General features: G+C 40.1%; 1 protein-coding gene across 1 annotated transcript in view; it reads left to right on the top strand.

The window, feature by feature from the left end:
* The window catches only part of SEPTIN9 (septin 9), a 262,977-nt gene that overhangs the window by 34,702 nt on the left and 213,874 nt on the right, over nt 1-14,401 (top strand). The gene's annotated exons all lie outside the window — the stretch shown is intronic.

The following is a 14,401-nucleotide window of genomic DNA, read 5'->3' as shown; positions in this document are numbered from 1 at the left end:
CTCCTCCCTTTCTTTTGATCCCATTTCATGGTTTGCTTTTATTTCCATCACTGGTGTGTGTGTGTGTGTGTGTGTGTGTGTGTGTGTATGCGCGCGCGCACCAATTATGCCAGTCTGTTATGGAAAAAAATGATGACCTACTAAAATATGAACTAAAGCAATGGAGTTTGGAAGTAAGGACACTATTAAAATTCCTAAAACTTTGGAAGATAGACTCAAGATTCAAAAAAATATTGAAAGACTAGAGAAAAGGCCCTATCTAATAAGATGCAGTTCAGTGGTGAGAAAAGTAAGGTTCTACTTAGGCAGGAAAAACAAAATGCACAAGTATAGAATAGGTTGTACTTGCCTCAATAATAGTAACTGTAAGAGGGAACTAGATGTCTTAGTGGACCACGGCTTAAGTATGAATCCAGCCGTATGCTGCAGCTGCCATAGCTGACTTTCAATACCTGAGGGGTAGTCACAGAGATGAGAGGTTGACCTATTCTCCAAAGCACCTGAGGGCAGGAAAAGAAGCAATGGGTGGAAGCTTGTCAGAGGAATATCTGAGTTGTGGTGGCAACCAGTCAGAATGCAGTACTGCAGGCTACTTCTGCTGACTGACTGCAGTTCAGCAGTTCGAGTTTATTTATTTATTTTTATTTTATATTGGATTTCTATACCGCCCTTCTCCCTAAGGACTCAGGGCGGTGTACAGCCAGATTAAAAAAACATGCAGAACAAATATTAAAAACAATTAAAAGATATATAAATTTGGCCCAATTAAAACTCATTTACCAATTAAAAACGTTTAAAACATTTAAAAACAGTTAAAAATTTCATCTTAAGCCAGCCCGGCTTGTTTAAATAAATGGGTTTTAAGGGCGCGACGGAAGGCACTGAGGTCTTGGATTCTCCTTATCTCTGGGGGGAGCTGATTCCAGAGGGTAGGTGCCCCCACAGAGAAGGCCCTCCCCCTGGGGGTCACCAGCCTGCATTGTTTGGCTGATGGCACCCCGAGGAGGCCCTCTCTGTGGGAGCGCACGGGTCGCTGGGAGGTCGTCGGTAGCAGCAGGCGGTCTCGCAGATAGCTAGGCCCTATGCCATGGAGCGCTTTAAAGGTGATAACCAACACCTTGAAGCGCACCCGGAAGACAACTGGGAGCCAGTGCAGCTCGCGCAGGAGCGGTGTTACATGGGAGCGCCATGCTGCTCCCGTCACTACCCGCGCTGCTGCGTTCTGGACCAGCTGGAGCCTCCGGGTGCTCCTCAAGGGGAGCCCCATGTAGAGAGCGTTGCAGTAGTCAAGGCGAGAGGTGACGAGGGCATGAGTGACTGTGCACAGGGAATCCCGATCAAGAAAGGGCCGCAACTGGCGAATCAGGCGAACCTGACAAAAGGTCCCCCTGGTTACAGCCGTCAGATGTTCCTCCAAGGACAGCTGCATATCCAGGAGGACTCCCAGATTGCGAGCCCTCTCTGTGGGGGCCAATGACTCGCCCCCAATAGTCAGTGATGGAGTCAACTGACTATATCGGGATGCCGGGAGCCACAGCCACTCAGTCTTGGAAGGGTTGAGCTTGAGCCTGTTCCTCCCCATCCAGACCCGTACAGCCTCCAGGCACTGGGACATCACTTCAAGGGCATCGTTGGGGTGGCCTGGGGTGGAGATGTACAGCTGGGTGTCATCAGCGTACTGGTGGTATCTCACCCCAAAGCCACGGATGATCTCACCCAGCGGCTTCACATAAATGTTGAACAGAAGGGGCGAGAGGACCGATCCCTGCGGCACTCCACAAATGAGAGGCCTCGAGGTCGACCTCTGCCCCCCTGCCAACACAAACTGCGACCGGTCGGAGAGAAAGGAGGAGAACCACCGCAACACGGTGCCTCCCACCCCCAACTCTTCCAGCCGGTGCAGCATGATACCATGGTCGATGGTATCAAAAGCCGCTGAGAGGTCTAACAGGACCAGAACAGAGGAACAACCCCTGTCCCGAGCCCTCCAGAGATCATCAACCAACGCGACCAATGCCGTTTCTGTGCTGTGCCCAGACCTGAAACCCGACTGGAACGGATCTAGATAAGATGTTTCCTCCAGGAATTGCGGAAACTGTCGTGCGACCACACTCTCAACAACCTTCGCCATAAAGCGAAGGTTGGAGACAGGACGATAGTTGGCCAATATTGCCGGATCCAGGGACGGCTTCTTGAGGAGAGGCCTCACCACCGCCTCTTTCAAGGCGGTGGGGAAGTAACCCTCACTCAACGAAGCGTTGATAACACCCTGGAGCCAGCCTCGTGTAACCTCCCGGGAAGCCAGTACCAACCAGGAGGGACACGGGTCCAGTAAACATGTGGCCGCACTAAGTCTCCCCAAAATCCTGTCCACATCATCAGGAGTCACAGCATCAAACTCCTCCCAGATAACATTCTCAAGACTATTCCTCGTCACCCTGCCCTGATCTACCCAGTCAGAGTCCAAATCCCCCCGGATCTGGGCGATTTTGTCATACAGGTATTGTCCGAAATCCTCCGCCCTGCCTTCTAAGGGATCCTCCCGCACTCCTGGATGGAGCAGGGCGCGGGTCACCCTAAACAGGGCAGCCGGACGATTCCCTGATGACGCAATAGAGGCGGAAAAGTAGTTAGACTTTGCCGTCTCTATCGCCACTAGGTAGGCCTTAATATGCGACCTTACCAGTGTTCGATCAGATTCAGCGAGACTGGCCCTCCAACCGCTCTCCAGGCGTCTTTTCCGGCGCTTCATTTCCCTCAGCTCCTCAGTAAACCAAGGAGCCGCACGGGATCGGCATCGGGTCAGAGGCCGCAAAGGCACAACTCGGTCCAAGGCCCCACCAGCCGCCCGATCCCAGGCGGCTACCAGGTCCTCGGCCGAGTCATGTGCTAGATCCTCAGGAAATGGCCCAAGCTCCGTCTGGAACCTATCAGGATCCATCAGGCGCCTGGGGCGGATCCATCTAATTGGATCCACCTCCCTGCGGCGAGGGGTCGCGGTTCGAAGATCTAGGCGAAGGAGTGAGTGGTCAGACCATGACAAGGGTTCCATGTCTATATCCCCTATAACAAGACCACTCAACCACTGGCCAGAGACAAAAATCAGATCCAGAGTGTGACCTCCCCTGTGAGTAGGGCCATGAACTAACTGGGTCAGGTCCATGGCCGTCATGGAAGCCATGAACTCCCGAGCCACCTCAGACGTTTCACCGACGGATGGCAAGTTGAAATCACCCATGACTAAAAGCCTGGGTGTATCTACTGCCACCGTGGCTATCACGTCGAGTAGCTCAGGTAGGGCTGTTGCCACGCGGCAGGGAGCCAGGTACGTAAGCAACAAGCCCATCTGAACCCCACGGCCCCACCTCACAAGGAGGGACTCACATCCGGCTATCTGAGGCACAGTGGTCTCCCTCGGACCCAGATCCTCGTTAATAATAACCGCCACCCCCCCGCCCCTCCCCTGAGCCCTCGGCTGATGGAATGCTCTGAAGCCTGGTGGGCACATTTCAACCAGAGGGACGCCACCCTCCGGGCCCGAGTTCCACTGGCTCAAGGTTGACTCAGCCTTCCATCCTTCTGAGGTGGGTAAAATGAGGAAGCACATTGTTGGGAGCAATATGCTGACTCTGTAAACTGCTTAGAGAGGGCTGGAAAAGCACTATGAAGTCTAAGTGCTATTGCTATCCTTCCTGGAACTGAGGAGAAATTTCCTGACATTGAGAACAATTAACCAACAGAACAGTTTACCTTCCAGAGTTGTGGATTCTCCATTGTTGAAGGTATTCAAGAAAAGATTGGGCATTTATTTGTCCACGATAGTATAAGAATTCCTGCTTTAGGCAGGGGGTTGAACTAGAAGACCTCCAAGTCTCTTCCAGCACTATAATTTAAGGTTCTATGATCCAATAATATAAACAATTTCACCTTGTGGGCAAACAAATTTAATGAATGAATGAATGAATGAATGAATGAATGAATGAATGAATGTATTTATAAATTTTATTGGTTGCCCATTTTACCACAGGGTAACTCTGATCACTGGTCTCTAAGCCGAGATGGACAGAGCCCGGATAATAGCCTGGCAAAAGATTATATAGGAGATAGAAAAGTTGTATAGGAGATAGAAAAGATAAACCCTTATAGGATGATATGAACAAGATCAGTGTTGGTCTTCAGGGAACTTGAAAATAAATAATTCATATTTACCTCTCCTTGTCAGCTTGTCTGCCCAGTTTCCATTTGTTTTGTCAACCACTCTCCTTGAAAATTGGTGCATGAAACCATAAAAACTGCCTTTCCTCCTTTTCCATTACCATGGCTGTACCTGATAAGCACAACAAGCCATGCATTTTAGCCTTCAAACCATGCAGTCAATATTAAAGTAAGCAATCCCTGAGAGATTCATACACTGGCTAAATTGCAATCCCATCCTCATTTTCTTTTCTGAGTGACATTTCTGAATATCATTGTCTTGGATTAGAATTGCCCTAGCAATAAACCCTAGAAATCCTAAAGACTCCAAATTGTTTTTCAGCTCCTATGTATGGTGACAGTGCTTGCGGATGAATAATTGTTGGGAAAAGATTAGCTACTTTTACAAAGAAAGGATTAAGGAAGAAAGGCTTTGCCTGCAGGCCTGGTGCAGTTTCTATTACTAAATTATACACAGAAGACACTAAGAAAACATACATATTCACATAGCAGATATAATTCTGCCATCAGTTATATATACACAGAAAAATGGCATTTCCTTCTGTTTACATATGTGTGTACATTCTTAGGACTTTATGTTAACAGAGTGAAAATTTGTCTGTATTCGTAACATGGGGCTTTCCTTTCTTTACTTTGCTTCTGATCAGGAACAGATATATCACCAAAATTCCCAGGGTTTGCTAATAGGAGGGTGAATGTATCTATCCCATTACTGAAGTCCTCCCAATGATTTTACCTCTTGAATTAAGGCAAGATGTGTTAGTGTATTGTGTGAATCCAGTTACTGTGGTTTGTGAATCATGGTTTATGGCCTAGCATCTTTTATAAGCCCAGCCAGTTGTGTTTCATTTAATAAGCAATAGTAAAACAAACTATGGTTTAGCATACATAATAAATAAGCCGAATCACTGTGTCATGAACGGGATGAAACTTGGGTTGCAAATGAAGAACAGATGCACTCCAGATTCTGTGGGGAAATTCTTGTTTTCAGGGCTCAAAGGGAGAAAGGAAACATATATGTGTCTTTGAAATCAATCTATGGCAGCAGCAGGAAAGAGGGCATTCAAAGCCAGACACATATGCCACAAAAGTCAATCGGAGCTCTGGCTAATGTCCTCCAGGAAGAGGGTTTGGCTCTGGCAATCTTACCGGCAAGTAAATCAATGGGCTGCAAATGGGGGCCTCAAGCCACACAGAGGGCTGTTGCCAATCTGAAGAGCAAGCTGCCAGGGCACTTTGCCCTCCTGTGGAGCGAACCGCCTGCCTCTCACTGCTGCCAGGCAAAAAGAAATACAAAACATCCCAACACATGGCTTATGTTTTCAGTGCAGCTGTGCTTGGCTTATGTTTGACAAGGGCCTCCCTTCCACAGAGGCTGAGAAACCATAAATTTTTTCAATGAGTGTTTCTGATTAATGTTGGAAAGCATCTGTGGCTTTGCCAATTCCTTTTGTTGGTTTAATTTCAATACTAATAAAAGGGAAGTGCCTTTTTACATGATAGCAAGCAGCGATAAGCAACAAACTTTGCACTCACCCCTTGCTTTTCTCATTTATCTGTTTTAAAACTAAATTACATCAGATTACTACACCTTTGTGAAGAAATCCTCCACACTCAATCCAACTCTCTTGCAAGGCAGGCCAGATTAGTATAACTTCAAAGCAGCCTGGGAGTTGACCTCAACCCTTTTCCCACTGACCATGCAAAGAGGTGGCCTAGGACTGAGATATAAGTCAGTTCGCAGCTGCCTGCTCTATTTCAAGGAAACCCCAATAGCTGAATTGAGGATTAAGCAGATTGCATCACATGTGTGTCAGAAGCACCGAGGCACTTCCAGTGTGAAAGGATTAACTGGTGACATTACTGTTGCCTGGGAGAATGCCCAGTTGCGGACTTCTTTCATGTCCCCAATAGAAACTGGAGAGAAAGGTGGGAGCTTATCCCATCTCATCTTATCCCAGCACTTGGGTCTCGAACAAAGGGCTTGCATCTTGTTAACCCAGTGTCCTAACCAGATGAGCCACCATGCATCCAATTAGGGCAGATTAGAAAATTGTATAAGGGTGGTTCAAATCCAAGCTTCAATCACAGGTCCAGATTACTTCCAGAAGAAAAGTGGTGGACAGATGACTCAGAAAAGCAGAGCTGATGACCACAGTGGAATGAAGAGCCAGCATGTAAACCAGCTTTTCAATAATAGCAGTAACACATAGACTCATATACCACTTCACAGTGCTTTACAGCCCTCTCTAAGTGGTTTACAGAGTCAGCATATTGCCTCCCAACAATCTGGGTCTTCATTTTACCGACCTCAAAAGAATGGAAGGCTGAGTCAACCTTGAGCCTGGTGAGATTCAAACTGCCAAATTGCCGGCAGCCGGCAGGCAGCAGAAGTAGCCTGCAGTACTGCATTCCAACCACTGTGCCACCGTGGCTCTTATAATAGTAATAATAATATAATAATCCCTCTCCAGACAAAGAGAGGGCTTGAGATAGCCCACAGTGGTCTCCAGTGGGTTTAGACCTCTGGGAGAAAAGGGAAAGCCACCTTGCTCAAATAGTTGGTGCCTTTGAAAGGACACCAGAAGTATACATTTGCATACTTCTAATCTCATTTGGAAATTGCTTGTTAGCTGTTTTTCAGCCACCAGGAACCTTTGGATCAACATGTTTTACAGCAGCAGATGAATTCCCTTCAATCCTTAGTGAAATAAATTTTAAATACAAGTTTAAGGTCTTAAAAAAACTACTTTGAAATACACAGAAAAGGGGTGATTAAACTTTGATTTTAGAAAGTTACAAAGGGACTAAAGATCCCTTTGGAGTAAGATTTTGGAATTAATGATAAAGAATCCTTCCTGTGGGAAAAAGTGTTGTTTTGTTTTTAAAAAATACAATAAGTTAAGTTTTTAATAACTGAACACTAGAGGGAACTAATGATAATAATTAAAGGAAAAGTACACATAAAACGCATCTTACAATTAGAAAATGAAGCAAAATATTTGAATACTGGACAAACTGAAGGACATTTTTGAATATTGGGTGCAGAAGTAACTTAATAGTGTCAAAAACCTCTATGTATCTACAAGTATCTAAAATATATTATGGAAAGATAAATTCTACCTGACAAGATTGGGATTGAGTTGAAAGTGGATGTAAAATGACAGGCTACAAGAATGACATGGAAAAAAATGTTATATTGGACATTAAAAAGAACTAGTTGTGGTCTTAATAATTAAAAGAGATGTACAAATAAAGCAAGAGAGTGACTGGATAATTTTCCTAAATTAGATTTAAAGAGAGGCTTTTTAAAGTTTTAAATAATCTTGTGAGAAGGGACAAAAAAAATGAAAAAAACCTCAAGTTCTACAACATTATTTGCATGACTAAGTATTAAGATTATTAGAAGTAAAAGGAATATAAATGTAGTTTATTTGATCAAGGTTAAAATAGATGTTGTTAATAGACTTTTGCTGACACCAGGACTGAAATGATAATGTGTTGTAAATTTGTTTGTAAATATGAGATGGAATATGGAAAGAAGATATTTGTTGTAGTTTAAGAGGAAGCTCTGAATTGCTAAAATTGTTTATATTTGTGATTAAAGTGGGAAGCCGCTTTTGATATTCTTTTTTCTCTACTATATTCTTTCTTTTCTATTCTTTTCCAGTTTTCCTTCTTTTTGTACCTTGTTTCTTTTTATTCTATTTTAATGTATATCAGTTATTTGTAATTACAATCGTTAATAAAATTTCTACCCAAAAAAATCTTGACTCACAGATCCAAACAGAATTAAAGGTATTTTTTAAAAAGGAATATAACAAAGAGGGGGAAAATTGGGTACTTACAAAGTAGAGGAATGATAAAAAGAATGAAACAACAAATCAGCACACTGAGACAATATAAGCATCTTTAGTTGATTAGATAAAGAGAGGGCAAAGAGTACAACACAGTCCACATTTATTTATTTATTGGTGGGTGAAAAGTAGAGAGGATCAGAATAGCTTCTTAAACCAAATTAAATGGTTTTAATTTGGTTTTAATGGGGTTTTAAAATTGGTTTTAAATGAGAGTTTTAAATTCGGCCTATGATTTAATTATTTTAATCTGCTTTTAAATTCTATTTTGTACACTGTTTTATTATGGCTGTTCACCGCCCTGAGTCCTTCGGGAGAAGGGCGGTATATAAATAAAATAAAAAATAAAATAAAAAAATAAAATAAAATAAAATAATAAATAAAATAAAATAAAATAAAATAAAATAAAATAAAATAAAATAAAATAATAAAATAAAATAAAATAAAATAAAATAAAATAAAATAAAATAAAATAAAATAAAATAAAATAAAATAAAATAAAATAAAATAAAATAATAAACAATTCAACCACCCAGTGAAAAAGACTTGCTTTGAAGAAGATCCTCTTTTCATTTTGTGAAAGAGCTCCTGTCATTAATTCTGGAATTTCTAGGACAAGGTATCATAGCAGTTGCCAATACATATCCAACCTTGGCTGATATCTAAAAGTTAAGTGGGATTGGATCTGGGTAAGTTGTGGATGGAAATCCATGAAGAAATCTCATAAATAGGCTTGGAAGCTGAAAATAATTCTGGAAAAAGCAACAGAAAGCCACTTCTGTATTGTTGACAACAAACCTCATGCAAGTAGTAAATGCCCCAATCAAGGAGCTACTAATTCGGACAAACAAGATAACAGTAAACAACCTAATTAAGGAACCACTAGTATATAGACCAAATCCCCCTCCCTTCTAGCATTGATGTGTTGCCAAATTTGGTTGTCTCCAAGAAAACAACCAAGTTCAGAGAGAAAACAACCAAGCTCAGAGACCACCATACCATATGGATGTGTCCACTAGGATTTGAGATGATTTTAAATCAAGTTAAGGAAGGGTGGACTGAAAAAGATTTGGAAAAAACTGCAGCACTGCAGGGTAATGTAATGGCTAAAATATTGGACTAGGAGTAAGGACAGCAAGGTCCAATTCCATCATTAGCTATAAAAAGTCACTGGTGACTTTGGACCAATCATTCATTGTCAGCTTAATTTACTTCATATAGTTGCAGTGGGGAAAAATTGGCAAGGGAGTGCCACAGAAATGGTCTTAATTACAAACGTAAGAAATAAGTCAAATTGTTTGCAGCATTAGGAGAAATAGCTAAATATTAAGGACCTTTTTGGCAGCTCTTGCGACAAAAGTACTGTATATCAAGAGGCAAATAGTAAGGTTATTTTAGTAAGAAGTTGATATAGAATAGAATTTATTGGCCAAGTGTGATTGGACACACAAGGAATTTGTCTTGGTGCATATGCTCTCAGTGTACATAAAAGAAAAGATAGAAACCTAGTTTGTATCTGGAGTACATTTTAGATTAGAGCTTCATGTCATTGCTATTCCTTCAAAATGAAAGCCGCTGGCTTAAGTGTGTGCTTTAAAAAAAAAAAAAAAAGCAGGCACAATGTACTGTATAATTTTGCCCAGCAGGAATATTTTTAATATACCACTGTTGAAAGATGCTGCTTTCCATGTGGTTCTGCTCTTATTGCATTATTATTCTTAGGGGAAAGTTGGAGAGCAGACCACAAATTCCTCGTGACTGGCTTGAATAGGGAATGTTGGCAGGTGCAGCATTTTATCCATTCTCCCTTTTTTCCTTACCTGAATCTTTTCTAATCCAGTGCCCTCAAGTTATAGGGTCACGTTGGACTGCGGTTCCTATTTTCTCCAGCCCAGCCTTAACTGACAAATGGAAACAATGGGTTTACAATCCAATTATGGAAACCACCATAGCCAGGAAGGCGGTCTTAATATTTTTTTTTACTTCAGATCAGTGAGTTTGTTTCACAAAGTAGAACAAAGTAGTGATTAAAGGAAACTCTAATCCTGCATTCCCATTAATCCTAGTTTCTTGCCTCCTGTTATATACATATATTGTAGTAATATATATTATATTTTCTTGAAATTGTGAGCAGCTTATGTTTTTGAATATTTGAAATGACAACATAATAATAGAATGGTAGGGGTAAAAACAAGAAACCATGATTTATACCTTTGGTTTAAGCGCAGCAATGGGAGACTGACTGGAAAAAGGAAACTCTGTATGGTCTTGGTTTAAATTGTTTTTCAAATATGGATTCAAATAATTTATATAAATATATTATTTTCGGTAGACAAATGATTATTATATTGAAACATTTATGGCATTGGTTAGAGAAGTTATTTTTTTTCTTCTGCCTTTTTGTTAACTGTTGTTTCTTTTCAACATTTTTGAATTTTTTACACTGGAATTTTTAAGTACTCTGTTTAGTTATCATTGTTGACATTGTTTAAATGAAACTATAGATAGTGAAAGTGAAAATGAGAGATTGAGAAAGGAAGAAAGAAAGGCAGAGACAAGACAGAGCGGCAGAGAGATATGAAATGCTGGGTGGAATTAGGTTGAAGTTCAGAGGTTTGCCCACAAGAATTCTGCTTACAGTGGATATTTCCACTCACTATTAATTTATAACATTGGATGGAGTCAGAACATCATCATGTGGCAATCTAAACCCTATCTTTATTAATGATGGATTGTCACACTGTTGTTGTGTGGCTTTATAAAATGCTGTGTTGGTGTTTCAAAACTTTAAAAACATAATATATATGTTTCCTAAAATTATATGTAAAGTACAAAACTTCACAAAACAAGTGAACTGGACATACGTTCAGAGCATGCAACAAAGCTTGCAGAAAAAGATTGTCAGAAAAGGATTTTTCAAAGAGGGGAGATGGTATTTGTCAAGTTGACGAATTGTTTCTGATGATGTTTTTGCAGCAGTAGAAAACTCTCCAAATTAACCTGAAAGAATATAGGGTTGAAAGGATTAAAATGTACACTATGTTGTAGTCTTTAAAAGAATTCTTATAAAATGATGTATATGTCACTGGAAAAATTGGCTAGAATGTATAAAGATCCTTCAAAATTATGCTGGAAATGTAATAAACAGGAAGGCACATTTTATCATACTTAGTGAATGTGTAAAAGAGCTACAAAATTTTGGGCTCAGTCTGCATAAAATAATATAGAAGATTTTAAAGATTCATATACAATTGAATCCAGAGACTTTTCTTTTGGGATTGATGGAAAAGCAGCTGGGGAAAGCAGCTGGGGGAAAAAGTCAACTTTATTTTAATACCTGACAATTGGAGCAAGGCTATTAAAGGCACAAAGGTGGGAAGATTCAACTTTACCCACAATGTGGGAATGAATGGTGAACTTGTTGAGATGGGCAAATTGAGCACTTTAATTAGAAAGAGAACATTGTCTAACAATGACTGGAAATCCCTTATTGACTTTTTGTAGGAAAAAAAATGTAGTTATAATATGGTTCTGACAATTAGAATCAAAACAATAGATTATAGAAAAAAAATAATGCTGTAACCATAGTGTAAGAAGGTTAATTTCCTCCCATAATTGTTGTAAAAGAAAAGTCTTTTTTTCCCCAATATTTTTTCTTTTCTTTGATTTCTGCTTTGGTTTTCATTCTTCTTTCTTTTCCCCCCTTTTCATTCCAATATTAGTTCTTGTTAGTTTTTATTCTGTTTTCAAAATTCTAATTATATATATATATATGAAAGCTGAGCTGCTTTATGCCCCAATAGGAAGTAGAAGCCTCCAACTACGGATTCTCTTTTCATGTGGTGGAAGCAGAAAACATTCCAGAATAAACTTCCAGAAGGGGCTATTCTTAGATCAGCAGTTACAATTTCTTTTCCAGGAGGGGAATTTTATTTTAGTAATTGTATAATAGCCAATTATTCACCATCTGCTTTAACTGCCTTAAGAACTCTTCTTCATTAGTTTGTTGCACCGTCACTGACAAACCCAGATTTGCTTAAAGTGTCTTATATCTAGGCCATGAATTATGCAGCCTTTTTCTAATATTTCACTTGCTGCAAAACTCAAATATCAGAAAGGAGGGTCAGAGGCATCAATGTATCACAGATCTTCCTTTTGTCAAGCAAAGGGCTGGGTTCAGTAAGATTTGGCCATGTCATGTGGAGAAATTCAATGGAGAAAGCAATTATGTTTGGAAAACTTAGCTGCAAAAGGAAACCAGGCCACCAAAGAACACAGTAGCTGGATACCAGCCAGAACATAGAACAATGCAAAGAAGTAGTGTAGGATGGGAAGATGTAGAGAGACCTGGCCCATAGAATTGTCAAGAGTCAGACACGACTGAATGGATAACATCATAATCATCATCACCATTTTATGGCACTAGTTCTCTGCTGCTGTCCAGTGTTTAATTTCTTGCTAGAACTGAAGCAAGAAATAAAAAATTACCCCCAATGGACTAGAATGATTGAATAACAGTTTGTGGTCCTTTTCTGACTGTTGAAATGCTTTTCACTCATCCTTGAACCAGCAATGAATTATAGAGCGAAACTGCGGATATTTCTCCTGTCTCTATGGCCTCACTCCCTAGCCTCCGAGAGTCACTTGACTTCCTTGCAAGGTTAATGGGGAACAAACACTTGCAGATTCAATGCACCTGGAAGCTGTCCTTGGATAGCGTGGGAATAAAGGGGAAAATGCTGCACTAGTAGAAGTAAGGATGACTTGAGGTTATCTCACTCATAATATAATAAAGAAATTAGTGCAACAGTTTAAGAATAGGACAGAAGAAAAATATGTCTAGGCTTTTGGTAGGAGAGGCTTCAAGAGTATTTTGATTTACATATTAAATACTTGACCCCAAATAAAAGCATCCGTTAAAAGGAAGTCAATTATCAGGATTGTTGACTTGTGGAAACTGGACTTGGAGCTTGCCAAGTCATATGTCGTAAAGTCACAAGGAATAAGAAAAAAAAAATTAAAAAAATAAAGTCACAAGGAATAATGTTTAGCCACAAATCAACTAGCCTTCCTCAATGCTGTAATTTTGCAGAGAGTTATGCTGTGGAATGTTCCAGGATGGTCATATTTTAATTTTCCGATGCTTGCATTTCAGTGTTGAAAAAAATGAGACAATTGTCATATAGAACGATCTTTCTTTCAACTTATCTTCTCCCTTTCTGTACAAAGCATTAAATTATTTATGGAATGTCTCTAATAGAACTAATAGCATGTTTCAGTACTTTTGGAACTGGGTGAACTTTCTGCCCCCTTGAGAAAATAAATGCTGCAACTTTATCCAAATTATAGTTACGTGTACACATTCTCTATATGCTTATAAAATTTTGAGGACTTGTAATGCTTCTAGCCTGGCTCTTCTTTTGACCCCTTCCCCAGGCTGGAGGCTAAAACATATGAAGAATGATTGCAGAAATTGAGTATGTCTAGTCTAGTGAAAAGAAGGACTAAGGGTGACATAATAGCAGTGTTCCAGTATTCAAAGGGCTGCCACAAAGAAAACAGGGTCAATCTATTTTCCAAAGCACCAGAAAGCAGGAGAAGAAGCAACAGATAGAATCAAGGACAGAACCAACCTAGAACTAAAGAGAAATTTCCTGACAGTGAGAATAATTAACCAGTGGAATGGCTTGCCTCCAAAAGTTGTGAGTAATCTATCACTGGAAGTTTTTAAGAAGAGATTGGAAAGTTATTTGTCCAGAATGGTCGATGGTCTCCTGTTTGTGCAGGGGGTTGGCATAGAAGACCTCCAAGGTCACTTCCAACTCTGTTATTCTGTTTTGCTTCTTCTACATAAATAGCATTTGAATAATAATCAGTAGCCCAAAAATACTTTGCTTAATGATAGCTTCAAATGCCCATCTTGCTATCTAATATGCATGTAAGTATTTGGAATATTCATTCTAAAAGTATGTGCCATGTTAAAAATTAGAGGCTGCCTCTCATTCAGAGGTCCTTCTGTGAAAAATAAAGTCAGTGATTGGAGTACTGTAGCATAATTTCTTTCAAGAGTTTTGAGAAACAGTATTTTGATGATTCCTCCCTAAATTAACTATTTTTCTAATGGAGATACGAGACATCTTAGTACCTCTTGGTCTGTGCTTGGAGGAGGAAAAAAACAAATCTATGCTTCAACATGGGCGTGCATAAGTGCACCAGCGTGCCTACCGTTCCTGTCCTAATATTCCTTTTTACTTACTCTTTTCATGTATCCAAATTATGTTTATACTTTTACTTGTTATCTTATATATAATTGACAAAATAAATAAATA

The sequence above is a fragment of the Pantherophis guttatus genome, chromosome 2 (assembly GCF_059756535.1).
Source record: "Pantherophis guttatus breed Tessera chromosome 2, ASM5975653v1, whole genome shotgun sequence".
Taxonomy (NCBI): domain Eukaryota; kingdom Metazoa; phylum Chordata; class Lepidosauria; order Squamata; family Colubridae; genus Pantherophis; species Pantherophis guttatus.
The sequence above is the reverse complement of the archived record's forward strand: the minus strand, read 5'-3'. Positions and strand labels throughout refer to the sequence as shown.